Here is a 27631-nt window from a genome sequence, read left to right on the forward strand (position 1 = left end):
AAAGTTCAAACTAAACAAACTATTTAGAGTATCAAGGGAATTAATACTAGGAATGCAACATTGGTTTAACATTAAAAAAAATGTAATTCATTTTATTAGTAAAATAAAGGAGAAAATGACATGATTATCTCAATAGATGCCCCAAAAAAGCATTAATAAAATTCAAAAACTATACACTAATGATTTTTAAAAACCTCAGCAAATTAGAAATGGAAGGGAGTTTTTTAATCTGATACAGAGCATCTGAACCAAACTTCAGCTGACACGGTACTTAATAGTGGACCATTTTCCCCTAATAGTGGAAACAAGCCATAATGATTAGACAGAAGTAAAACTGTTATTATTTGCAGATGACATGATTGTGCATGTTGAAAACACTATGGAATCTACCCAAAAAAAGCCCTACTAGAACTAATAAATAAATTAGCAAGATTACTAAACACAAGATCAATATAAACAAATCAGTTGCATTTCTGTATACTTACAGAGGAACTGTTCTACAATTAAGCAATTGTAAAATGAAACAATATTTACAATAGCATTAAAAAACATCATATGGGGACTTCTCTGGTGGTCTAGTGGTTAAGACTGTGCTCTCAGTGCAGGGGGTGTAGGTTTGATTCCTGGTCAGGGAACTAGGATCCTGCATGCAGCCTCCCAAAACAAAAACAAACAAAAAACATGATATGGAAAAATAAATCTAATGAATCTGATGAAAGATATGTAATTTCCTCTAACTGAAAACTACTGAGAGAAGTTGAAGAAGACACAAATAAATAGAGATATACACCATTTTTTATAGGTTGGAAGACTAATATTAAGATATCCGTTCTTCCAAATTTTGTATATATTTTGATGCAATTCCAACCAAAATCTCATCTAAGATTTCGTTAATTTTTTTTTAATTTTAAAAATATTATTTATTTATTTACTTATTTATTTGACTGCACTAGGTGTTAGTTGTGGCATGCAAAATCTTTAGTTGGAGCATGGAGGACCTTTTTAGTTGTAGCGTGTGGGACTGAATCCAGCACTGGTCCACCAGGGAAGTCCCCAATTATATAACATTCTTTAAACTGACACTTAAGGGAAGTAGCTGTGACTATAAAAGAGCAACATGGAGGGTTCTCTTATTGATGGAAATGTATCAATGTCAATATCCTCGTTGGGATGTTATACTATAGTTTTGCAAGATGTTACCATTGGAGTAAGGGGTAGTGGTGTAAGGGATCTCTCTATTATTTCTTATAACTATGTGTCAATCCACAATCATTTCAAAATAAAAAGTTTAATAAAATATTTAAAAATAATGAGGGATTGTTCTATCCAAAATGCCAAGACTGAGAAACACTAAATGACAGGCAATTTAGCAACCGCTGAAAGATGGTGCTTTTGTAGCACAGGGAACTCCACTCAATACCTATTCTTTGGAGGGAATGATGCTAAAGCTGAAACTCCAGTACTTTGGCCACCTCATGCGAAAGTTGACTCACTGGAAAAGACCCTGGTGCTGGGAGGGATTGGGGGCAGGAGGAGGAGGGGACGACAGAGGATGAGATGGCTGGAGGGCATCACTGACTCGATGGACATGAGTCTGAGTGAACTCCAGGAGTTGGTGATGGACAGGGAGGCCTGGCGTGCTGCGATTCATGGGGTCTCAAAGAGTTGGACACGACTGAACGACTAAGCTGAACTGACTGATATGGGAAAAGAATCTAAGAAGGAGGGGCTATATGTATATGTATGACAGTCACTCTGCCCTATAGCAGAATCTAATACAACATTGTAAATCAACTATGTGTATGTGCTCAGTTGCTTAGTCACGTCCCACTCTTCATGACACTTGGGACTGTAGCCCACCAGGCTGCTCTGTCCGTGGAATTTTTCAGGTGAAAAAACTGGAGTGGGTTGCTAATTCCTCTTCAGGGGATCTTCCCTACCCAGGGATCGAACCTGCATCTCTTATGTTTCCTGCACTGCAGGCAGATTCTTTACTGGCTGAGTTGTCAGGGAAATCAACCATACTCCAATAAAAATTAATTTTGAAAAGACTGTGTTTTAAAGACTGCTTAATGACATGGGAAAATGTTGATTTTTTAACCTTCAATTAAAAATGATTAAGATTCAAAACTTCACTTAAACCAATTTTGTAAAAAATATGACTTACATTTCTGCAAAAAAAATGGAAAGGTGAATATGATTTTTTCACTGTGCTTATATCTGAATTGTGGGATTACTTGTGACTTTCTCTTTACATGCTTTCTGAACTTTCCGTTTTCTTTTTGTTATGGCATAAGTCATAAAGAAATGAAATAAAGAAATAAACATATATCTAATGACACAGAAAAAGGTAGACTCACAAATAAACATGTGGAGGTTTGTGGGACAAATGGACCTTCTGTTCTATATGAATTACTATCTCATCTGTGAGAGTGCTCCCATTAACCTGTCTGCAGTCTTAGAATATGCACAGGTGTTTAAAACAATCTCCAGTTCATAAGGAAGAAGTTTGGAACAAAATTTTGCATACTTTTAAATATACATGTGTCAAAAGTGATTATACAGAAAAGAATATTATCTTTATCTAAGGACTGTGCCCTGTGGTCCAGGAAAAAATAGAAAGTTCTGGATACGTAGCTGCAATCTGTTCACTTTAAAGAAAGATGGAGTAAATGTACTAAAAATTTTTTTAAGTGAGAAAATACAGAATTCCCTGGCAGTCCAGTGGTTAAGACTCATTATTTTCCCTGCCATGGGCTGGGGATCAGGGGTTAAGTTCCCCAGTCAGGGAACTAAGATCCCACAAGCCATGCAGCACAGCCAAAAAAAATAAAATAAAATGAAGAATCTTGTATGAGTTCTGAATGCTGTCCCAGATGCACAGTGAGATGACAGACATTTCGTCCCGTCGGTATAGTATGTCAGAGGGGTGTCAGTGTGTGCCCCCAAACTCCTATTTCAAACAGGGAAATTCTGCTTTAGTTTACATGTATATGTGCATTCTCTACCATATTTTGTTTGAGAAAAAAAAAAGCTTTGGAAAAAAGAAAGCATAAAGATCATGATGTAGGGTCTGTCTTGATGTAACTTAGGATTAGTGGTTTTTCCTGGACCAGCATTTAGAGACCTGGAACTCAGTTCTGCCTTTCTCTGCCCTGTCAATAGGGGAAGAAGGGACAGTAGGAAGAGCATCTGGGCCGGGGAAAGAGGACACCATTGAAGAGAGAAAAGTTCTCTCTGGAAGATGAAGGTTATTGGTTTATGGTCGGTGCGTGCTCGCTCGCTCAGTAGTGTCAGACTCTTTGTGACCCCATAGACTGTAGCCGGCCAGGCTCTTCTGTCCATGGGAGTCTTCACACAAGAATAGTGGGGTGGGTAGCCATTCCCTTCTCCAGGATACCTTCCCTACTCAGGGATCGAACCCAGATCTGCGTTGCAGGAGGATTCTTTACCATCTGAGCCACCTGGGAAGGCCCTTATGGACTTCACAAAGACAACTATAAGCATCCCATTAGCAAACTAGTGATCAAAATACTTGAAATCTTCCAGTCCATACATTTCTACCTTCTTCCCTCTCCAACCCTTCACCCTCCTCCTATCCCTCTCTCACATACCCATACACTCCTTTTCATCTACTCTGGAAATACTTGTTTCCAGAACTTGCTTGCCTTCCACGCTTATAATTCCATGCCTTTGCTTAAACCACTTTTTACCCTAGGATTGTCTTTCCTTCAGACCTGTACTGTCCAGTATGATAGCCACGGGTCACATGGACTACTAGGCACTTGAAATGTGGTTAGTGTGGACTGAGATATGTTGTAAGCATAAAATACACGCTGGAGGGAATTCCCTGGTGGTCCAGTGGTTAAGATTCTGTCTTCCAATGCAGGAGGTGTGGGTTTGATCCCTGCTTGGGGCACTATGATCCCACACGCTTCACGGGCCAAAAAACCAAAACATAAAACAGAAGCAATACTGTAATAAATTCAGTAATGACTTAAAAAATGGTTCACATGAAAAAAATCTTTTAAAAAATATTCACTGGATATCAAAGAGTACAAAGAAAATACAGAAATTAATTTCACCTCCTTAAAGTTTTTAAAATGTGGCCACCACAAAATTTAAAAAATATATGTATGGACATGTTACCTCAGTGTTTGTGAGCCCTAGTATTTTAATCAGAATTATACCAACTTCAGTGAATTTTAGGGCAAATGTGTTTATTAGGAAAGACTATTTAGTCAAATTAATTATCTGATCTATTCCCTACTTTGCAGAGTTAAACCACTTCCAATTTTTCTATTTTCACTTTTATTTTATTTTTTTTCCTTTACTCAGTTTTTATTAACATTTATTTTATGACAATATTGTATCAATTTCTTTCACACAGCAGCAGGTCTACACCCAATTCAGATTCAAATTTTGAAAGCCTTAGAAGAATTAAAAATGCACTATGTGCCTAATCATTTGAATACAATAGAACTGAATTATATACTTTCTTATGTTGCTTAAGTTAATGTATGATCATGAAAAATTGAAAGTGAAGTCAGTCAGTTGTGTCCAACTCTTTTTGACCCTTTGGACTGTAGCCCACCAGGCTTCTCTGTCCATGGGATTTTCCAGGCAAGAATACTGAAGTGGGTTGCCATTTCCTTCTCCAGGGTATTTTCACTTTTATTTTAATAAAATTATCTCCACTGGGGAAAAATTCTAGTAATTTTACAAAGGAAATTTGATTTACTTTTCAGGGTTTTTCTTTCAGTCTCTTGTTTATTTTTTCCTATGAGTATCCTTTTGTGGCCATGATTTTCACTACATGCAATTCTCTTGGGTGCAGTTTTAGCCATCCTGGGTATCTGCTATACTATGCTTAGTTGTTCAGTTGTGTCTGACTCTTTGCGACCCCATGGATTGGGACCCACCAGGCTCCTCTATCCATGGGGATTCTCCAGGCAAGAATACTAGAGTGGATTGCCATGCCCTCCTCCAGGGAATCTTCCCAACCTAGGGATGGAACCCAGGTCTCCCGCACTGCAGGTGGATTCTTTACCATCCGAGCCACCAAGGAAGCCCATTCTGTGTATATGTCATGCAAATTATTTCTACTAGTAATATTCATTTTAACTGGATCAAGGACCATTCATGAGAAAATAGTGGGAGATCTCAAATAATCCAGGATAGTTCTACTGTCAAAGGTTGCTTGACTGCATTGCTTGCCCAGTTTCTCTAGAACTTTTAATTACTCCATGCCTTTGGTGAGCAAAAATCATACGGCAGGGGGACTTCACTGGCGCTCCAGTGGCTAAGACTCCACGCTCCTAATTCACAGGGTCTGGGTTTGATACCTGGTCAGGGAATTAGATCCCAAATGCCACAACTAAGAGATCCCACATGCTGGGTTGAAGATCCCATGCACCCAAATAAATAAAATAAATATTGAAAGGGAAATAAATATTTAAAAAAACCAAAGGGCAGGGTCAAAATATCCTAAGAAGAGTCTTTTTTTCTTTTAAAGATACAAACTAAACCGTCAATTAGTAAAATAATGTGATAAATGAGTAAAATAATGTGGTATTCAGAATGTGCTTCAAAATATGAAGGGGAAATGAGTGAGTGTATAAATGAAATAAGAACAATATTAGCCATAGTTTATAACTGTAGAGCCTGGTGACAACTATATGAGGGTTAATATATCATTATGTCTTTCATATATTTGAAAATTTACATATTAAAAAGGTAAGATAATATGTGAAAAGGTAAGGACTTTTTAAAGTCTTTATGGTCAGAAGACATAATCAAAATGTGTTCCTTTTTTGGGTCCTTACTTTTATCAACAGCTTCTAAAATGAAATCCAAACTCCTTACTATATTCTCAAGGCCCTGACCTATCTAATTCCTACCTGTCTCTGTGATCTTCTCTCCTGCTACTTTCTTCTCTGGACTCTTCAGGGAATAAAACGCGAAGGGTGTCAACCTAAAAAGATGCACAAAGTGAGAGTTGTGAGTTAAGTTTTATTTGGGACAAAATGAGGACTGCAGCCTGGGAGACAGCACCTCAGATAGTTCTTAGGAACTGCTCCAAAGAGGTAGTGCGGGAAGGTCAATATAAAGTTTTGGCAAAGGGGGAGATCAGTTCAATCAAGTGCTTACTTTATAAGAGGTTTCTTCTAGTCATGAGGAGCTGATATCATCATGAGGAGATTTAGTGCTTTTCTAGATATGAGGACCATAAAGAAAGCTGAGCACCGAAGAACTAATGCTTTCGAACTGTGTTGCTGGAGAAGACTCTTGAGTCCCTTGGACGGCAAGGAGATCAAACCAGCCAATCCTAAAGGAAATCAACCCTAAATATTCATTGCAAGGACTGATATTGAAGCTGAAGCTCCAATACTATGGCCATCTGATACAAAGAGCCAGCTCATTGGAAAAGGCCCTGATGCTGGGAAAGACTGAGGGCAGGAGAAGGGCTTGACAGAGGATGACCTGGTTGGATGGCATCATTGACTTAGTGGGCATGAGTTTGAGCAAACTCCAGGAGATAGTGGAGGACAGGGAAGCAATCCATGGAGGTCACAAAGAGTCAGACATGACTGAGCAACAATGACGGATATGAGGAGATGCAAGGATTGGGATCATGAAAGCAGTTCCTGGAAATATCTAATTTCTAAAGACCTGTTCTACTAGCTTCCTTGGAGCACAGGGTGCCTCACTCTCCACCCTGGACTCCCTTCCGGGCATGTTGAAGGTCAACAGCTGTTGCAGCACAGGGTTCGATCTCCACAGAGGCAGATGGCAAATGCCCCTGGCAAGAGCCAGTTTGTAACTGACAAGGGCATGCCCTGGACCATTGCAGTTGAGGACTCTTTTCTCACCCTCGTTCCATTCCGCCTGCCGGGACTTTCTTTAATTTCCTGGGACACAGCGATCATTTTCCTGTCTCCGGGTCTTTGTCATTGTTCCTTAATCTAGAATGTTTTACCTACATAAGTCTCTCACTCATTCCTCTGACATATCTTCTCTTACCACCCTCTCTCACGTGATCCTTTCTATTTTTCTCCATCCCAAAGTTGTTTATTGCCTACATAGCTTTGTCATCCTTTGTTTTTTTTTAACTTTAGGGTTCACTTAAAATTTTTTTTTAAATTGGAGGATAATTGCCTTATAATGTATTGGTTTCTGTCATACAACAACATGAACCAGTCATACATATACATATGTCCCCTCCCTCTTGAATGCCCCTCCCATCTCCCACCTCATCCTATCCCTCTAAGCTGTAAGAGGTCACCAGGTTGAGTTCCCTGTGTTGTACAGCAGATTTCCCCTGGCTACCTATTTTACATATGGCAATGTATATATTTTAATGCTACTCTCTCGATTCATCCCACCCTCTCCTTCCCACCGTGTCAAGTCTGTTCTCTATGTCTGTGTCTCTATTGCTGTCCTACAAATAGGTTCATCAGTACCATTTTTCTCCATATTGTCATCTTTTTTCTGTCTTCTAAAGAAAGAAACTGTGAATTCAGGGATTCTGTTTGTTGTATCCAGTGTGTATTTTCAGCATCCAGCACACGGTCTGGTACATAGAAGATACTCAGTTAAATATTTGTTGCATGAATGAATAAAAATTGTAGTCATTTTTAAAAGTTTGCTTTACATCACCTCCTTCATAAAGCTTTGAGTCCTCTAGGTGAAAATTAATTTTTTAATTTACAAGGTATACAAACAAGCAAAAAGGGTAAGAAATTTGCCTGGTCTACTGTGGTGATATCTAGAATGAATTTGATGCATTTTTTTTAATTATGTTAGCACTTTAACAATTATTATATATGTATGTATGTATCATATCTATACATATATGTATACATATGATTTCAGATTATGAAGTACTGTTTCTAAATATTTCTTCTATGTCCAGGCTGTGAGTTTCACCTCCTTTCAGTTCAGTTCAGTTCAGTTCAGTCGCTCAGTCGTGTCTGACTCTTTGCGACCCCATGAATAGCAGCACGCCAGGCCTCCCTGTCCATCACCAGCTCCCGGAGATCACTCAAACTCACATCTATCGAGTTGGTGATGCCATCCAGCCATCTCATCCTCTGTCGTCCCCTTCTCCTCCTGCCCTCAATCCCTCCCAGCATCAGAGTCTTTTCCAATGAGTCAACTCTTCCCATGAGGTGGCCAAAGTACTGGAGTTTCAGCTTTAGCTTCATTCCTTCCAAAGAACACCCAGGGCTGATCTCCTTCAGAATGGACTGTTTGGATCTCCTTGCAGTCCGAGGGACTCTCAAGAGTCTTCTCCAACACCACAGTTCAAAAGCATCAATTCTTCGGCACTCAGCTTTCTTCACAGTCCAACTCTCACATCCATACATGACCACTGGAAAAACCATAGCCTTGACTAGACAGACCTTTGTTGGCAAAGTAATGTCTCTGCTTTTGAATATGCTATCTAGGTTGGTCATAACTTTTCTTCCAAGGAGTAAGCGTCTTTTAATTTCATGGCTGCAATCACCATCTGCAGTGATTTTGGAGCCTCAAAAAATAAAGTCAGCCACTGTTTCCATTGTTTCTGTAATTTGTTTCTGTGGCCTCCCAGTGTTCATGACACATGAGGGTGTCATGATGCTGAGATGAAGAATGATTGGTTTAGTTGTACTTACCCTCACTGACATGTTCATGCTTTGGGGAAATGCAGGTACACAATTTTTTAGCCAAAAAGAGTCTTGCCCAGTTGGGTCATGGTTTACTTTCAAATGGGACACATATGCCTGACAAGACACTGATACATGTAACCTGTATGCCTGAAAGCTATCCTCTCACAAATTGCTAACTGCTTTCTATCAAGTACACACATACAACAATGTACGCTTGCCCATAAACAGAGGACAGTTTCATTCTCAACATAATGTTTTAACATCTGTGCCCACTGTAAACAGATTTTTGCTCTGGAGCTACTTTTAGAAGACATTTTGTCCTCTCTCCAACAGTAATATTTTTAGAGTGCTTCTTCCAGTCCGCTTATTTGCAGAATTGTTTAAACTAACACTAATTTTACTGCAGCAACCGAAACAAATGTTTCCATTTTGAAAATGTCTGCTGGAAAAATAAAGATTTGCAATTCAAATAAATGGGGAGATTGTTAGATTGTGGTAAGTAAAATGGATGTTTACACTCACTGTTTTTCAAGAAACATTACCCAAATTATTCATTATTAAATGTTTCCTGAATGGATGCAGTAGGTTCTATAGAAGTCCTTCTTATGAATTATGATTAATAGCATAGATGGCCTAATTCTCCATTCTCAACAGACAAGTGTTTGTTAAGATGAATCTATCACTTTAGAAACTGAAAAGAAAGTGCAGAGAACCAGAACACATCTCTCCATATTAAGCTAAGCACACACACAGTTTTCAGAAAAATTATAATCCAGGGACAGTTTTTACGCATTCCTCCCAAGTGAGTCTATTGTGTTTTGAAGGATTGCTATAAAACTAAAACCTGATCTCAATTTAATTCATAATTACATAATGTACATTTTAAATTATTCTGATTACCTGAGTCTATGAGCTCAAAGTATTGGGGTTAGTGCTACCTATTTGTATTAAATCAGTGTTTATAAATGTGATTCTGATTTCTGGGCAATTTTGTTGGCTTTTAGTTTATTCATTTAAGAAATAAAGAACTGATATACTCAGGTGATTAAATTTTAATACTGTGATGTCAGGCAATAACATGCACTTTAAAAGGTAAAAGTGAACTTAAGATGGATTCTTAGAACAAGGGATGTTAATTTATTTCAGCTTTATTGACAGTTACTGGATGCGGCACAGACCAGACTTTTGTGCCTCATTTTGTTGTCCTTGCCCAACCAGAGAATCCCAGAACTGTAAACCGGGAAAAGACATACCAGAGACCATTTGATTTCCTTCCCTGCCTTCAGGAAGGGTAGAACCCAAAACTTCCAGGCAATTCATTCATATTTTTCTTGAACATCTGCAGAGTTAGAGACTTAAAACCTTCTTAAAAGGAAACTTATTTTGCTATCAAGTAAAAGTAATTGTTACATGAGTTGCCTGTGACTCCCTACTAAAGCCATATACTATACACATGCAGCATTTCCTAATTCTCACAAAAGCTTTATAATTTATACGTCTATTTTACAGAGAAACGGGGCTAGACACAGTAATTTAACCAAGGCCACACTTCCTTTATGTTGCTGGTCCAGGATACACATTCAGGTTCTGCCATTAACCCAGTAGTTTCTCAAAGGTAATGTATTTACCTACAAAAGGAAAACAATAAAATCAATAAACACAAGCCTAAACCTATGTTTCAGGCAAAGAGTTTCCTTGGACAATATAAATTAGTGATGAGATGATCACACTAGGTAACTCTTAATAAAAGAATATTCCACGTAGGATAATCTAGAACCTCAAATCTGGCATCTTTTAAATCAAATGTTTGTGTGGAACACATTTGCCTATAAATCTCCAAGATTTCATCTGCCATCTATTTCATTCCCCCAAACAGTAAACACACACACACACACACACACACACACACACACACACACACGACACACGTGAGCGCGCGCGCTCAAGCCTTGTAGGGATAAAGTTCCAGGTGTTTCTTTGGGCATCAGTTTCGAGACTTCCAGAGTCGCAGATGTGTGTATGCCTGCGTGTGACTAAGGAAAAGAATAGCTGAATCACATCTGAAAGCAAATTTTCTCAAATTAAAAAATCTCTAACAACCAGGCATCCCAGCAGGCTTTTAACCTCAACAGCTCTTCTCCCCAGACTAACCCAATCTACTCCCCGTCCCTCTCCCCGGTCCGTGAGAAATAAACCCGAAGGCCGAAGGTAGAAGGGGCGATATCCTGGCCCGGGCTCCGCTTTCTGAAGCCCACTGGGGCCCGGAATCCACGGTGCCAGATGGTCCCTGCTGTTGGCCGGGGAAAACGGAGAGCTCTCCGTTCGCGAGCAAGAGCAGGGCGTGGAGGTGAAGACGGCCGGAGTTCACCAGGGGCCGCAGCAGTCAGACGAGGGTCTAGGAAAAGGTTACTGAGAGCCTTTGCACAGGTTGGAGATGCGTGCTGAGCGAAAGTACCTCTTGCGCACACTTGTCCCCCACCCCAGCTCTCTACATCGCCAAGCAGCATCAGCCCGCCAGCCTGCTAAGCGGAAGGCAGCCCGGCTCAGGGCCCGGCCCTGGCCGGCGCATGCGCCGCAGCCCCTCCTCCGCTCCCGGCCCCCCTCCCCTCCCTCTTCCCCGCGGGTCTGGGGCGGCGGCGGCGGCGGCGGCGGCGCGGTGACGTCAGGGCGTTGGGGCAGCTCCTGTGACAGACGGAGCTGGAGCGGCGGGGCGGCGGCGGAGTCCAGCGGCCGAGATAGCGAGTGAGCGAGCGGACGAGCAGCGACCCCGGGGTCCAGGGAGCGAGAAGAAGAAGGAGGGGAGCGCTCGGGCGCGAGCTCAGAGCCATCGCGAGCGGCGGGCTTAGGCTCGAGCCCCGGAACGGCTGAGGAGCCCGCCCGCTCCCCTCCCCTCCCCCTCCCCGGGACCGGGCCCAGCGCGCCATCCTCCCCCTCCCTCCTTCCCTCCCTCCCTCCTTCCTCCCTTCCCTCTCCCTCTCCCCCTCCCCCGCCGGTGGATGGGAGTGAAGGACGGAAGAGGCCCTGCGGAGGCGGCGGTGCAGCGCTCCGGTAAGGCGGGCGAGGGTCTGCGCCCTCCCTTATGTCTTCTCCACCGCGCTCGGGCGGCTGCGGGCCGGGCCCGGCGGCCTGACGATGTGGCTGCGCCGGTCCCCTCCCTCCCATTCTCCCCTCCCCCTGCCGCCGCCTCCTCCTCCTTCTTCTTCTCTCCTCGCTCTCAAAATGGCGGCCGCGACGGCCGTTGAGTGAGAGACACGGGAGGAGGGGGGGACAGGCCGGGTAGGGCGCTGCCCTCGCTCCCCTCCTCCCTGGCCCGGGTTCTGGGGGTGCCAGGGCCGCCGCGGCTCCACCCGCGGCCTTCCCCGGGAAGGGATCGCCTTCCTCCCTTGGTGACTTAGCAAGAAAAGTATTCTTGGGTAGGAAGGGCGTGGAGAGCAGGTCGCTCTCAGATCTTGGGGAGAGGGTTCGGCTCTCCTCTCCCTGTCCGCGGAAGAGAAGCCCCGCAGTCCCCACCCCACCCCGCGGCTGGCGCTCAGGGAGCGGGCTCAAGCCGCCTCGGCACTGTCCACCGGCCTGCAGGCGTTCCGTCCCCCACCTGTCCTTAGGATGGAGTTGACCTGAGAAGGATGGTCCAGCCTTTCCCTGGCTCCCCTGTGCGGTGGTTCAGCCCCTGCACCCACTGAGGAGGAGCGGCCTGACCCCACCGAACCATCCGCAGCATCCACCCACCAAATCCGGCAGGATTTTCTTTTCTGCCGTCGGCTCCTTCAACGGGAGCTGCCTTTTGACGTTGTAACACTGAGCTTCGAGGCCCTCAGCCATTCTCCTTCGAATCTCCCCACTCGTATAGGAAACGCAGTGCCTGCCTTAACCTCCCAGGTGAGAAAATGCCTTTGAGGTGGTGGGCAAATTTTAACAGCACGTCTCTAAACAGAAGAGTGGAGAGGAGGAGGAGGTTTTTCAGCATCTGAGACAAGGGAGGAAGGTGGCTTGGCTTTATTTGTTGTTCTGCCTTTCTTCCGTGACTTAGCAAGAAACTCCTTGGGAGGAAGACGGGAAATTTTCTTTTGGGGTTGCCGTTTGGGTCCAATCTATATCAGTCTTTTGGTTAAGAAATTGTGCTTTGGAAGCGAAGAACCAGATTTGTGGTCTCCGTTCTCAATGGGCGATGTCATGCCAAGGTCCCCCCCTCCCCCTTTCCTTAAGAGGCAATCGGGAGAGAAGAAAGATGTTACTGTTCTTCCGACCTCTACTTTAACACACAATCCTTGAGATTTATAAGGTTTTAAAGGCTAAACAAAACAATTGTGCCGTTTTTGGTAATTCTATTTTTGTTGGGGGGTGGGTTGTTTTGTGTGAATTTCATTTTGAGCCTAGGGCGGAGGAGACCGTGCTTGGGCCTTTCATACCAGTAATGTCATCTCTCCCCTTTTGCCACGGTAGTATTTGCTTGAATTTTTTTTTTTTTTTTTTAATTCCTTTTTTTTGCTGCAGTGGAGCTTGATTGCTGCGGGGTTCAGTCTTTTAATCAGGAAAAATGTCCTGGTTGGGTAGGTCGATAGTGATATAATGTTGAATATATTAAAAGCTTTTACTTAAAGAATTCCGATTTGGGTCTAAGACATTAGCTACCTTTTAATCTCTCTTGGGTATCTTTCAGGACACAGTTTTGCAAAATAATTGGCAGTTGCAAATTGCAGTTTTTATTAAAGCATAAGCGTGATCTCTGTTTAGGGTGATTTACTCTTTCATGTTCTATTATAAATGATCATTGTTTGGATTGTTCACAAGGGGAAGATCTATCTCCTAAAACAAAGCTGTTATTTTTATAAATCAGAATGGAACCTAATTTTTCACAAAATATTTCTGTTTATCTTTATTTTGATGGAGCTAGCCCTATTTCAGTGCCTCTCCCACCTCTTTTTTTAAAAATGGGCTAATATTTGTGGATGCTGTGAACAGCCATTGAGCTGAGGAGACTGGGTGGAGTAAGAGAGCAGAAGCTGTGAAATGCTGGATTGCCCTTTCATAGCATTTTTCCCTTGCTTATGTTTTGTAAGGTTATTTGATGCTAATTTGTGCTACAACAAAGGCATTTCTCTGTAGTAAATCTTAAAATCTCATGTTTTTAGTTTCTACCTTTTTTTTTGCAAGGTGGAGTAAAAAGCAGTGTCCCTGCTCTAAAGCAAATACTTATTGTCTGTATATTACCTGTATATATACATACGCATACATATACATATGTACACATTTCTTAATGTTTTTTATTGTTTTAGTTAAGTAAATGTAAATTAACGAATGCCAGAAATATTTGGCAAAAAATAGTAGAAATATTGCGAAAATCTAATGAGAACATTATAGATGTTTTCTTTAACTTTAGTTTGCATTAAAACAGTAAAATCTGTGATTTTTAAATAATGAAACATCAAAGTGAGTAAGAGAGGATAAGGTAATTTGTGTTAAATGCTCTTCAAGACCCTTTATCTTGTGTTGTCGTTTGGAAGAGATCTTTTAGTAAGGTACTGCCCTAAGAGAAGGTAGGTCATTATAATGTCTTGTATCAAGCATTCATGTGAATAGATGTTCTCAGAAGGATGTCAAATTGATGTTGTAAATGTAGTTTTGATGGGCCTTATGACTGTTTGTCAGTGTATGATACAGTTTTATATTTTTGTTATTTTTAACGTGATTAAAAAGTAGAAGGGTTCATGTGGCAAGGAATGAGGTTAGTGTTATGTGTCTAACATATCCTAACCCTTAGTGTTTGTAGCTATAAGAGTGTACTAAGAGCCGAGATTTTTCAGTAGATTACTAGTTGATTAGGAGTTTAAAATAATTTGACTTAAGTATGAGAGCTTTTACTTCCAAATGTGTATCTGGATATGTTTCTGATACATGTGGCAGAATCTTTTGCTTAATTTGGAGATCAATTTTTAAAATTCTTAATAATCCTATACTTATGAAACTTTTAATGAGATTGGGATGGATTAATTTTTTAGTAGAATTACTTGGTATCTTTTTTTCCAGATACAGTTATTCTGGTATATAAAAAATTTATAGATGTTTCTGGAAGGGAGAAATCAGTATAATAATTTTTGGTTTTCCAGCTAGAACATACATGTTTCATTGTTTATGTATGTTTTTTCAGTGTAAATGTTTCTCTCTCTTATGCAATAAATGATACTGTATATATGACTTTATCTTACAGCTCATATTTTCAGTGTCCAAGAAAAAAGGATCTTTTTGTTTACCTGTGATTTGTATTATTCACAGTTTGTCCTCTTAATTAGTAAGCCATAGAAACTATGGAAGTTATCATTATTAGGATGCAGATATCTTAAAAAACAAACCCAAATTAAAACCTTAGGACAATTGAAATGAATTTTCCAATTCTTCCCATTGAGTTCTAAAGCAGTGAGTCATGCACTCTTCTGCCAAAGGGACTTGAGGCTTGGTTGGTTTAACCACGCCTGTCATGTCTGCTGTGGTCCTAAAAGAGATTTCTTTATTTGCCTGTAACTTTCTGTTGTGAAAATATTTCTTTATGACTGGTAATCTGTTTTCATACACTTTGGAAAGAGAGATAGTTTAAAGTAGAAATTCTTTGCCACTTTTACTGTACAGCTTTTTTTTTTAATCTCACTTAAAAAGTTGCTCTATTAAAAACTGTACGAAAACAAGAAACTGATGATATATGACTTGTGAAAAGAAAAAGCAAACCTGTTCTCCTAGTGCTTAGCTGTAGAGTGACTCTTAGTTGCTGAAGGCCAAATGTTTTGAGAAATGTGTATTTCATGAAGAAAGATGCTGTATTATATAACTACTAGGTAAGTGCAGTGAAGGCTTTCTGAGTTGTTTTAGCTTTGTTGCTGGTTTGACATGGCACTTTGGCTAGTCATTTAAGTAGGACCTTAGTTTAATTTCTGCTGTGTGTATAATTTTTAATCTTGTCATGGCAGTTAAAAATTTTAATTGTTATTTGTGAAATGCTTTATAGTCTTTGGATGCAGATACTGTAAGGGCTTGCTATTTTGATCTGTTGTTTTCTCTTTAAAAGATGGTGGCTTTTAGTTGAAACTTATCTAGTTAGGTTGATCTGTGCTTTTGTCAAAGATACTTCTGGAAAAGTATCCTCTGAAGTTACTGTCATCTAACTTTGTGAACATTTTCCTAGAAGTTTGTAAGCGTACTGAACATGGCATTTCATTTGTTCTGTCAGGTACTTTTTGTGAAAGACTGGTATTTTTATGGATAAGAGAACTAAAATTTAGAGACTTTCTTTTCCCAAGGTCACAAGTTGGGTTAGTAGCTAGAATGAGGTAAATACTGTAGTCAGTGAACTACTTGCGTATTGCCTTGCATTATCAAACATTCTTTTTTCTTTTGACAAAATGGACTCTTTTCATAACTTTTTATGTTTGCTAATTTCTTTTCTAAAATGGTGAGAATTGGTAGCATTTATTGCCTGTATCATTTAAATTGGCATTTATTCACATGATCTTATATTGCTGTTTTGCTTATATAAGGCATTTGAATAGGAACTTCCAGAAAATGCCTAATACTGCTTTATCATAGTATGTTTATAATAAATGCTGCATACATACAAGTAATATTAATACATTAATATTAAATCAATATTTAAGTACATTTAAATATTTATTACATTTAGTTAAGGGATATTAATAAGTAAATGAATACTTCTTAAATTTGATTGAGTATGGGGTTCTGTGAAAGGAAATGTGCTATCCTGTAGTTCTTTGTAGTGGCTAACTTCCAGGGATCTCTCTGGAATTAAGGTGAATAAAGGAGAAGTGTTCATATTTCCTTTATAGAGATTTTATGTTGTCCCAGGAACAAGGTAGCACTTCCGACATAGTTGTTTCAGGGCCACAGAGCACTCATCTTTAAGAGGTGAGCTTACCCAACTAGAGAAATTGCATTTGCATTTCTGCTCTTCGCATTTCAGATATCTGTTCCTGGAGCTCTTGTGTGCTCACCAGAATTACTGACAGTTAACTGAGGCTGATAAGAATTTTCTGAGAGACTCTTTTGATAACTGTGAAATTAAGAGTCTGGGAAATTTTTAAGGAATTTAGTTGAAAGCTTATGTTTTTAAGGATTTGTATGTTGTAGATTTAATTCACTTTTACTCTATGATAAAGATACAAGGATATGTTTTATGATATTAGTGTTTTGTGTGTGTAAGGCATCTATTTTATCTCTTCATCTTTCCTTCCATGTTTGTTCATTTTATGAAAAATATGCTGACTGCTGAAGAAAGGAAGGGAAGATTAAGAGTCAGTTGTATTGGGAACTTCCTGATGGTCCAGTGGTTAGGCTTCTGAGCTTTCACTCCTGAGGGCCTGGTTTGGGGAGCATTGGGGAGCCCACAAGCTGTGAGGTGTGGCCAAAGGAAAAAAAGTTAATTATATTGATTATTATTTACTATTATTTTTGTTATTTTATTTTTAAAGGGTTAAAACACTAGCAGAAAAAGTTAGATAAAGCTGTTGACTAAAACCAAAATGAATATTTTAGATTATAATCCCAGCTCCATCATTTTTATCAGCTATGAAAGTGTGTTAGTCGCTTAGTCATGTCTGACTCTTTGTGATCCCCATGGACTGTAGCCTGCCAGGCTCCTCTGTTCATTGGGATTTCCCAGGCAAGAATGCTGGAGAGGGTTGCCATTCCCTTCTCCAGGGGATCTTCCTGACCCAGGGATCAAACCCAGGTCTCCTGCAGTACAGGCTTTACTGTCTGAACCACTAGGGAAATCTCTGTGACACAGTCTTGAGCAATAAGCCTATTTTTTACCAGTAAGTGGATAATGTTGACAGTATCTAACTCATAGGGTGGTTGCTATTACTGGATAAAAGGCCTCTAAAGCCTTCAGTAGATATTTTTTATTGTTAGAGACTTTAAGTAAGATAATTAGCATACTGTTTACTCATAAAAGCAATAATATAGCTCTTATAGTTTTAAGTATATTTCTTAAGAATTTTCAAAATTTCATAGTAGGCAAGAAGTACTGTGTAAATCAGTGCCAAATGGACTAATTCCACTTTTTAATATAAAATTATATTGCTTGCAAGCATTTTATTTAAACTGGAAAGTGTATTTATATCTTTATTTTAACAAAGCTTTTATTTGTGCTTCTTTTTTTTTTAAAGTAATGTGCTTATTTTGGACTGTACTGGGGCATTGTTGGCTTAGTTGCCCTGAGGCATGTAGAATTTTAGCTTCCCAACCAGGGATTGAACTCATGTCTCCTGCATTGGAAGGTGGATTCTTTAGCACTGGACCATCAGGGAAGTCCTTTATTTGTACTGTTAAATATTAAATAACCCCACATTTTTCCTGTTTTATTTTTTAGAATACCTTTCTACTTTGGGATAATTTTAGATTTGTAGATAGGTTGTAAAGGTAGTGCAGAGAGTTCTTGAATATACCCTGCCCCTCGTTTCCTCCATTGTTAACATCTTATGTTTCTGTGGTACGTTTGTCAGTCTTGGTATTTCCTGTTAGCTAAACTCCAGGCTTGATTTGAGTTTCGCTGGTTTTCCCTTGATGGGCTCTTTCTGTTCTAGGTTTAGTCCAGGGTGCCACCTTGCATTTGGTTGTCTCGCATCTCCAGTCTCCTCTGGTCTGTGACAGTTTCTCAGTCTTCCCTTGTTTTCCGTGACCTGTACAGTCTTGAGGTCCTGGTCAGGTATTCTGTAAAATGTCTCCCAAACTGGGTTTGTCTGGTGCTTTTTCATGATTAGAACGGTTGTGGATTTTCAGAAAATAAATACCACAGAGGTGAAGTGCACGTCTCATCACATCATGTCAGAGGCTGCGTGATGCCCACAAAACATCACTGGTGATGCTAACCTTCATCAGTTGGTTAATGTAGTGTTTGTCGGTTGTCTTTTAAAGTTATTATTTTTCCTTTACCTTTTGGAAATGAGTCCAGTTACTGCTCTGGCGGGGGGAGTATCAGTTTACACGTGTCATTTGGAATTCTTCAGTAAGGCAGATTTACCTCCTCTTCCCCATTTACGTCCATCAAGAAAATTTTGTTTAGGATTTTGAATATTAATTTAAGCAATCCTTGTTTTAGTCACATATTGTTTAAAACATTTTAACGGTGGTTTGAAGAATAAAGATTAGAGAAGGTCTTTGAAGGAGCTACATTTAAGTGAGTTATATATCCCTGTAGAAATTATTCTGAGAGTAAAGTTAAGTGTTGGGATTTTAGAGAAGAGCTCCACATTTTGGGACTTGTTTGGAAGGAGACTGCTGTGATCTGAGAAGCAAAGCAAATAGGGCATCTTATTCATCTGTGCTGTGCTAGTATTTGAATCCTCCTTGTTCTTCCCTTTCCCTCAGAAAACTTGTAAATACTGAAGTGGAAAACAAAATATTTTTGACTGACTGGACTCTTTAAAAACAGAACTAAGATCTATGTCCTGAAGGAGATTTATTTTATATTAAGGAGAATTTATAATTTGAGTGCAAGATAATTCTTGAGCATTGCAGTTATTACAGTTCTTGGCAGTTTTTAAAAATTTATTTTTATTTTATTTTTTAAATATTTATTTGGCTGTGCCAGGCCCTTGTTGTGGCATGCGAACTCTTGGTTGCAGCATGTGGATCTAGTTCCCTGACCAGGGATTGAACTCAGACCCCCTGCATTGGGAGCTCAGAATCTTAACCGCTGGGCCACCAGGGAACTCCCTAAAATTTATTTTTAATTGAAGGATAATTACAATACTGTGTTGCTTTCTGTCATACAACATGGGTCAGTCATAGGTATATATATGTCCCTTCCCTCTTCTGCTTCCCCCCCACCTCCCATCCTATCCCACCTGGCAGTTGTTTTTATATCTTGCCCTTCCACTGTATTACTTGTACAAAGAATATCATTGGGTTTCAACTTTTAAAACCCTTATTCAATACCATTACTTATTTTTGCTTCTCTTCTAAATTTTCATCAATTTTTCTGTCCACCAAACATTTATTTAGATATATCCTAAGCATTGGTGATGCAAACATTATTGTCAGCCGTTGCCGTCAATGATCTTAGAATTTATAAACATATTTAACGTGCAAAGGTAGAATAATAATGCTAAAATCAAAATGTATACTTGGCGAGATGTTTTCAAGGAGATCTTTACAAAGATGTTGGTTAAACGTTTTTGAAGAAATCTTGTCATGTTGTGTGGGGAATTAATTTGTACCTAGTCTCATAAGTTCCCCTTAGTTCGTGAGGAAGTTACATGTAGTTGTAGTTCAGTATGGCTGGAGAGATGGTGAGTATAGAGAACACTGCCCTGATCTGACCTGTAAAGCCGGGTGACATGACCATTTTCATTTGTAGGCTTGTCTTAAATCACGCAATACGAATTCCATGGTTGGGGGGACCTCAGGGGGTATCTGCATTTTCAGTAAGCTTCCTAGTTGATTGTTTTTGAGAAGAACTGTTTTTGTCCTTGAGGTGGCAGAGGGTGATTTTAAGTTGTGATAAGTGACATCATTAGATTTCCCTTTTAAAAAGGCAGCTGTCAGCATTGTGGGAAATGCAGCTATGGAGTGGATGGAGGCAGATAGACCTGTGATAACTATTAGAGACAGTGAAGGTTTAAAGAATGGATTCGAGAGAGATTGAGTATGTATAAATTATTAACCGATTTGATATGGGAAGTGAGACAAACAAGGAATGAGGAAGGTGAAGAATTGAGATTTGTTTGTTTTGGTTTGCAGTTTGGAAGCAATGAGGAAGAGTTGAAGGAGAACCAAGGTTGGGGAAGTTTTTTTGGTTGTTGTTGTTTGTGTATGTTTTAACAGGATAACCATTAGGTGTATTGGAGACTCAAGTTCTAAAATATTTGATATTTTTATGTTTTATCTGTCTATCAGTATAATTAATAGTAGAATATTTTAAAAATCTTTGCTCACTAACCTTATGAGGTATTAAAAATTCATTCTTTCATCAGAATGTATTCAGTGCACTCTTATGAGAACTGTGCTGAGGTGCTGGGAAGCACTCCAGACATGGGACAAGCAGTAGTAAAATAATAAAGGTATCGAAGTGAGGAGAGGGAAGGCGTACATTACAAGGTACTCAGTGTTAACTAGAGTTTGAGCAAAGTGGGGCTTGATTAGAAGTAAGACTTGAAATGTGGGAAGGGACCAGGTACTAATCAAAGACCTTATACACTGTGCTAAGCATGTGGACTTTGGGAAACAGGTGCAGCGTAATGCAGTGATCAAAGGCCCTGACTGTGGAGACCAGATGCTTGTGTTCAGCTCTGCTACTTATATAGCTCTGTTGGATTACACACACACATACACAGAGTAGAGAAGCTCCTTATTTAAATTTTCATAGGTAGTTATGAGGAGTAAATGAACACTTCTAAAACACTTAAAGCAGTGACTAGCGTACAGTAAGTGCTATTTAAATATTTGTTAAGTAAAAACTAGTGTGCCAATGAACAATAGTTTTTAAGTAAGTGGTATGGTCAGATTGTATTTTAAATAGATAATTCTAGGGCTGAGTATAAGATAAATGTTAATAGGCCAAGACTAGATTTTACTTTATTTTACTTTATTTTATTTTATTTTCAAGACTAGATTTTAGAAAGACCTGTTGGAGTTAAATTAGGCCAGTCCAAGGACTTGCCCGGTGATTCAGTGGCTAAGACTCTGCACTCCCAGTGCAGGGGGTCCGGGTTTGATCCTTGGTCAGGGAACTAGATCCCACATCCCACAAGTAAGAGTTGTGCAGCTATTAATCAAAGATCCTGTATGCTGCAACTAAGACCCAGTGTAGCCAAACAGGCAAATATTTTAGAATAAATGAGTAAATCAGGCCAGTCCAGGTGAGAGCTGATGGTGTGAACTGTGGTGGTACTATTAAGGACAGACAGAAAAATTGAATAAACATTGAAGTGTTAAACTTGGCAGATACAGGTAATTGAATATAGAAAAAAGAAAACCAAGGCTGACCCCCCACCCCCGGCCAATATTCGTTAAAGTACTTTGGGTTTTAGATATCCTCTATGCTGGTGATATTTGAAGCTTTGGTGTCTATTATGATGCTTCCATAAAAACGAGAACCAATGACTTGGTACAGTTTTTAATTTCTCTAAATGTATAGGCCTTTGCTGTTTTTTTCAGTAGATGGAGGGAAATTTCTCTTTAAAGATCCACTACTATGTGTAAAACTCTAATTTAACCCAAGTCCAAAGAGCCAGAAAGCTTAAATAATGATTTTATTATGTTGTTTTTATGTTATAACTTTATATTAAAATTTGTGATTATAAAACGATAGCATCATAGTAATGCTGTAAAAATTTAAAGTGGCTGCTGAATCATTAAAGAAGTTAAAATTTGTTAATTCTATTACAGCTATAGTATTTCATTGTTTATTCATATATGATAAATAAACTTGAATCGGTACAATATTTCACCACATACTCATTCCTTTGATAAATCTTACTTCTCTCTTCGCTACTTTTAGATTTGTCAAATTCTAAGAATATTTTTTCATGCCATTTAGTTTTACAAAAATAGGAAAACTTGATTGAAATTAGAGTGTTCTCCAGAGTCTTGATGAAATAATTAAATGGGTGGGAAATTCAGTATCCTTCTGTAGTCTTTTAAATCTGGGTCCTGGGTGATAGTCGTGAACATCACGTATGATAGTGTCATGCTGTTTCAGGGCTCATCAAATCTCCAAGATGGTTGAGAATGATATTTAAACCAAATCTTGAATGAGTAATTGGAGTAGACATGGGAGAAGGTCATTTTAGGTAAAGGGAAGAGCAACATACACAGGTGCAGAAGCATGAGGAACTATTATGTGAAGGCTGGGAAGTAATTTGCAGAGGGAACTGGAGAGTGCATGTGAGCATGAGACTGAAAAGGCCCATTCGAGCCAGATAGGTGGGATTTAGGGATTCTGGGTTGTTCCGAATTCTAGGCAGTTCGGAAGGCATAGTCTCAAGCAAGGTGAATATTATAATCAGTTGTAGAGTTAGGTAGTTTAGATGGCAGTGAAGAATATAGATTGGAGTTTGAAGGTCACTTAAGAGGTTTTTTTTCAGGAAAGGCTGATTAGTGCTTGAAATAGTGACAGTGAAGGTTGTTGACTGGAGAAAGGTTAGGAGGTAGAATTGTGAATGGGTAGTGTGTAATGGACGGAGAAGCCTGGAAGGCTGAAGTCCATGGGGTCGCTAAGAGTCGGACACAACTGAACGACATCACTTTCATGCATTGGAGAAGAAGGTGGCAACCCACTCCATTGTTCTTGCCTGGGGAATCCCAGGGGCGGGGGAGCCTGGTGGGCTGCCGTCTGTGGGGTCGCAGAGTCGGACACGACTGAAGTGGCTTAGCAGCAGCAGCAGCAGCAGCAGCAGTGTGTAACGTGCTGCAGTGGGAAAGAAATCACCTGCCAATGCAGGAGATGCAAGAGACACGGGCTTGAGAAGGAAATGACAACCCATTCCAGTATTCTTGCCTGGAAGAGTCCATGGACAGAGGAGCCTGGCGGGCTGCAGTCCATGGGGTTACATGACTGAGCATGTGTGCACGAGGGTGGAGGGTGATGGGTTGGTAGCAAAAACTGGTAGAGCTTAAAAAAAAGAGAGAGAGAGAGACGCGGGCTCAGTCCCTGAGTGGGGAAGGTCACCTGGAGGAGGAAATGGCAGCCCACTCTGGTATTCTTGCTCAGAGAACTCCATGGATGGAGGAGCCTGGAGGGCTGCAGGCCATGGGGTTCAGAGAGTTGGACATGACTGGGCAACTGAGAACACACACACTGTGATGAGGAGTGGGAGGTATCAGAAGACACCTCAGATTTGTGGCTTGGGTGTTGGGGTGAAATTGAGAAGCTGAGTGTCATTAGCCATCCATAGCAGAGAATAAAAGGAGGAATTATGTGGAATATTACATAAAGTGTCAGATTAATTTTCCTGAACCATAGTTCTCAAGTTGCTTTCTTACGACAAACCCATTGCCAGCTTTTTACTGTATTTATTTAGTCAGCTTTGTAGATGAAAATGCAAAGGGTACCTTGCCAAAAACATATTTTTTTAATCCTAAATGGACACTCAGGGACCTTTCTTTTGTGTCCTAGCTCACATTTCAGCAGCTTCACCTGTTTCTTATTGCCTGCCTTGTATCTGGTGATTCAGCCTTAAGATACTTTGTTTTCCTTATGGCATTTTCACTCTTTACCACTCCACCATTCTCTTTTTCTCTGTGTATCTTCTGACATATATATCCTTCAAATTTGCATACCAGGTTCTTCTTTTCCAGGTAACCTCTAATTTTATTTTTCACCTGAAAGAAATTTTCTTTGAATTCATAATTTTAAGGTATCTACAAGTGTTTTTTCTTGTTATTGTTGTGCAGTCACTAAGTTGTGTCTGACTGTGAGCCCATGAACTGCAGCATGTCAGGCTTCCCTGTCCCTCACTAACTCCCGCAGTTAACTCACTCATGTCCATTGAGTCAGTAATGCTATCCAACCATCTCATCCTTTGTCACCCCCTTCTGTTTTTACTTCAGTTTTCCCCAGCATCAGGATCTTTTCCAAAGAATCGGCTTTTTGTATCCAGTGCCAAAGTATTGAAGCTTCAGCTTCAGCATCAGTCTTTCCAATGAATATTCAAGGTTGATTTCCTTTAGGATTGACTGGTTTGATCTCTTGGTGTCAAAGGGGCTGTCAAGAGTCTTCTCCAATATCATAGTTCGAAAGTATGAATTCTTTGACACTCAGCCTTCTTTATAGTTCAACAGCAGTACATGACTACTGGAAAAACCATAGCTTTGACTATACAGACCTTTGTTGGCAAAGTGATGACTCTGCTTTTCAATACGCTGTCTAGGTTGGTCATAGCTTTTCTTCCAAGGAGCAAGTGTCTTTTAATTTCATGGCTGCAAGTCACCGTCCACAGTGGTTTTGGAGCCCAAGAAAATAAAAGTCTATCACTGTTTTCACTTTTTCCCCATTTACCTTGAAGTGATGGGACTAGATGCCATGATCCGAGTTTTTTGAATGCTGAATATTAAGGCAGCTTTTTCACTCGCCTCTTTCACCAAGAAGCTCTTTAGTTCCTGTTCGTTTTCTGCCATTAACGTGGTATCATCTGCATATCTGAGGTTGTTGATATTTCTCTGCAGTCTTGATTCCAGCTTGTGAGTCAGCCAGCCTGGCATTTCACATGGTGTACTCTGTGTATGAGTTAAAGAAGCAGGGTGACAATATACAGCCTTGACATACTCCTTTACTAGTTTTGTTGTAGCTTATATAAATTTTTATCTGACATACCAAGGAAATACTTACTCAAGAGCCTAGAACAGTACCTTGCCCAGTAAGTGGTGCTTGATATTTGGTGATGTGAAGATGATTAAGACAAGTTGATATAGTAGCAATAGGGCTGTCTACTTTTTGCCTTCTTGTGGTGGCAGAACTGATTTGTGTTCTGTCCTTGACACTAGAAAAGCAGTATCTCTTTTTACATTGATGATGTATGTAAGAATGTAAAAGGTACTACGCTATGTCATCTTCAAAGTGAAATTATAATTTTCTCTTTGTATGTCTTCACTATTCTAGAACTCTGTGGAGGGAAGTAAAATGGTAGAGAAGCCCTTAACACTGATTAACTCCTTAAGCTTCACCACAGTTGTTTGATTTATGTGGACAAGCAGGCTTAGGAATTTTGAAAATTTGCCTAAGGTCAGTTTGTAGTTGATATTTGAACCTCCACTGTTTGACTTCAAAATTCTACACAGTAGGACCTCAAAAGTATAGGATTGATTCCTTCAGGGCTTTCATACCATTTATATATTCAGCTTGTTGTAAGAGGGCCCATCATGGGATCTAGATGTCATTTCTTTTAAATTTTATTTTACATATTTGCAGTTTATTTTTATTATGGAATGTCAGATATGCAGGAGAAACACCTGTGATGATATAACAAAATATCCACATAACTACTACCTGAATTAATAGATGTTAACATTTTGCTTTAAAGTTTTTTTTTTTTTTAAAGAAATACGGCTTTATTACAGTTAGAGTTGACACCCACTCTCCAGTCCTACTCACCCTCCCTCTTTGTAATGATAAGTTCTGCCTAAAGATTGTATATATTCTTTTATTCTGTTTTTACACTTTTTCTATACATAAATGTATCCATAAACAATGTATAATCAAGTTTAGAGTTTACATGAATATTATACTGTATATTCTGCAACTTATTTTTTTCACCTAAAAAATGTTTTCTAGATATATTGATGTATGTAGATCTAGTTTATTGTGATAAATAATTTCTTATATATAAAATCATCTCTAGTTTGTTATACCTATAGTACAGAAATAGGCTTTTAAATTGTTTTCAGATTTTCACTGTTACATGTACAGTGTTGCAGTGAACATGAAAAAGGTGTCTGCAGATGATAAATTTTGTTTTTGTTTCACAAAGTTTTATCTTAAGGTTGATTAAATATTTGTTCTTTAGTAAATTTTATGCTTTGAATTGAATAAATAGAATGAATAATATTGTTGACATTGATTTTAGACCATAAATTCCTAAATTTTGTTGCATTTTCCTCAGTCTGTTCAGAAAACCTATGTTTAATTCAGTATTGGGCCAGGGCTTGCACACTGGTGGCCTTTATGATGAACTAAGTGTAAATGCATTTCTCTTGTCCTTGCATAGTTAAAAAAAATTTTTTTTTGAGTCATTATCTTAGAATTAGGTTTTTTTGGATTATCATGAAAAATTGGAAGCTTTGGCAACAGCTGGGCCCACATTTTCCTGTGGCAGCAGTTGGCCTGAGCTGAGTCACAGCTGCTCTCCTTTAGATGGGCATAAACTTTCCAGTGAAACAAGTTCCTACCACTCCGTTATTGTTTATTATTGCCCTTGTACTGTTTATAGTGAAGAAATACTTTCCTATTGATGTCTTTATAAACAATGGGGAAAAGGTATAGCTAGAGAACTGCAGTCGTCAAGAAAAAGTACCTATTCAGAGGCTGCAAATGGATAGTCCAGGATTCAGATTAGAAATGTGTTTTGTCTGCTCAGATTTTTGTTTTTAATTAGATTTACTTTTAAAAAAAACCACACAGTTCTACCACTGTTGCTTTATTTCTAGCTGATTCACACTTTTACCTGCCTAGTTAGTCTCTGTATTTGATTTGTAATCTATTTAAAGCAGTTTATAAAGATGCATAAACTACAAAATACCACAAATTAAAAACAAAGAGAAAAAAGAAACAAAGGGTAAGGATAAAACAGAATCAGAATCTAGGCCAAAAAGGTCTGTCACAGCGGTCTTCCTGCAGGCAGAGAGCACAGATTTGACTGAACTTTCTATGTGGTGGCAGGAGGAAAAAAATACCAGTTAGGTTATTTTTCACAATGTCCTTAAGATAAAAGTGAACCAATTAGTTCAGAAAGGTCACTAACATTTGGTACTCTCAGACTGTAATTTCTCATAGGGGTCCTCATAAAGAAGATTATGTGTAATTATAATTTCCATCATCAACATCTCTAAGGTAGATACATGTCTAGTATTTAACAACACTCAATATGGGAATACCAACCACGTCATATGAGTCAAGTCTGAATGAGTGGGTGGATTGTTTGACCGATGGATATCGTTTCCCTCAATCCAGTTTTGATACATATTGAGATTAAGCTTCTTGGCAAGTACCTGAAGTGCGGGTGTTCCATACTTCAGGCACAAACCATTTCTATGTAGGATTTAAGTAGTTTTGTGAAAACTTAGTTTTACCCAAATAAACTTTGTGGGAGTGCTTGTAGATTCCTATCTGCTACATTCCTGCCTTATTTGAAGGTGTAAGGAGCAGCATTCTTCCATAATATCCCAAACTGGTAAAGTCATTAAGAAATAGAGTTAAAGAAAAAGGGGGGTCAGTACACAGCTCTGTTTTATGCTGCTGAAAACCAGTTGCTTCAGCAGAC

The 27631-nt window shown here is 39.4% G+C and overlaps 1 protein-coding gene across 4 annotated transcripts in view; it reads left to right on the top strand.

Moving 5' to 3' along the window:
* The first annotated feature begins 11315 nt into the window (after positions 1-11315).
* PAFAH1B1 (platelet activating factor acetylhydrolase 1b regulatory subunit 1) overlaps positions 11316-27631 on the top strand; it is a 65571-nt gene continuing 49255 nt past the window's right edge. For 2 of the 4 annotated variants that reach the window (XM_060395321.1, XM_027975128.2), the window contains exon 1: positions 11316-11699. The gene's annotated coding sequence lies outside the window, so the exon portion shown is untranslated. Of the gene's footprint in view, positions 11700-12227; positions 12528-27631 lie in introns of all 4 variants that reach the window. The other 2 variants (XM_042255509.1, XM_042255508.1) reach the window with 2 other exon arrangements.

Source organism: Ovis aries, chromosome 11 (genome assembly GCF_016772045.2).
Source record: "Ovis aries strain OAR_USU_Benz2616 breed Rambouillet chromosome 11, ARS-UI_Ramb_v3.0, whole genome shotgun sequence".
NCBI classification, from domain to species: domain Eukaryota; kingdom Metazoa; phylum Chordata; class Mammalia; order Artiodactyla; family Bovidae; genus Ovis; species Ovis aries.